General features: G+C 48.3%; 1 pseudogene; it reads left to right on the plus strand.

Annotated features, from left to right (window-relative positions):
- The first annotated feature begins 215 nt into the window (after positions 1-215).
- On the plus strand, positions 216-915 carry LOC109452553 (adenylate kinase 2, mitochondrial; annotated as a pseudogene).
- The last annotated feature ends 259 nt before the right edge of the window (positions 916-1174 follow it).

The raw sequence follows: 1174 nt of genomic DNA on the forward strand, positions 1-1174 counted from the left end.
TCTTTAACTCCAACTCCCTCGTAGGCATTTGTCTTTCCTGACATTGAATGAAAGTGTGGGAAGTTTTCATAGTTTCTCTAGTTTCTCCATATAGTAAATTAAAAAAGGAAAAAATAAAAAAAGATCTGGGTCATAGCTGGTCGGTCACAAGATCAGTAACTAAAGTGTATACTCCAGGTACAGACGGGTTGAAACAGTGAGAGGCTTTGGCAGTCATGACTCCCAACGTGCCCGCGCCTGAACCAGCCCAGGGTGTCCTAAAGGCATCAGTCCATGCTGCTGGGGCCTGCTGGGGTCGGCAAGGGTACCCGCGCACCCACACTGGCCCAAAACTTCTGTGTCTGTGATTTGGCTACTGGGGCATGCTGAGGGCCATGGTGGCTGCTGGCTCAGAGCTGGGAAAAATGCTGAAGGCAACTGTGGATGCCAGGAAACTGGTGATCGATGAAATGGTAGTGGAGTGCATTGGGAAGAATTTGGACACCTGTCTGTACAAAAATCGTTTTCCTCTAGATGGCTTCCCTCAGACTGTGAGGCAGGCAGAAATGCATGATGACCTCGTGGAGAAGAGGAAAGAGAAGCTTGATTCTGTGGTTGAATTTCACATCCCAGACTCTGCTCATTCGGAGAAGCACAGAAAGGCTGATTCACCCCCTGTGTGGCCGTTCCTGCCAGGAGGAGTTCAACCCCCGCAAAGGAGCTCACAAAAGATGACATCACTGGGGTACCTTTTGTTCACTGATCAGATGATAATGAAAAGGCCTTGAAATTCTGCATGGAGGCCGACCACGCTCCAAGTATCTAGCTGGTGGAGTACTACAGATAATGGGGGATCCATTCTGCCATCAATGCATCCCAGACCCCTAATGTCATGTTTGTGACATACCAGCAGCCTTCTCCAAAGCTACATCCTAGTAACAGGCCGGGGGAGATTCACCACTGCTCATCACCATCCCCCCACACCACACCCCTACCCACCTCCTCCCCCACCATTCTGCTCTTAGGTGCTGGGCGGAGGGGAGGGGTGGAGAGTGAAGAGTAGTGAGGGGCTCAAGAAAAATATCTGAAGAGCAGCAGTTTTGTAGTGAGGCAATTTCTTTTACATATAGTAAGAGTCTTAATTATAAGTAATTAACTTTTTAAAAATGGAAAGTATAAGTAGAAATAGGGAGAC

Source organism: Rhinolophus sinicus, linkage group LG05 (assembly GCF_036562045.2).
Source record: "Rhinolophus sinicus isolate RSC01 linkage group LG05, ASM3656204v1, whole genome shotgun sequence".
Taxonomy (NCBI): domain Eukaryota; kingdom Metazoa; phylum Chordata; class Mammalia; order Chiroptera; family Rhinolophidae; genus Rhinolophus; species Rhinolophus sinicus.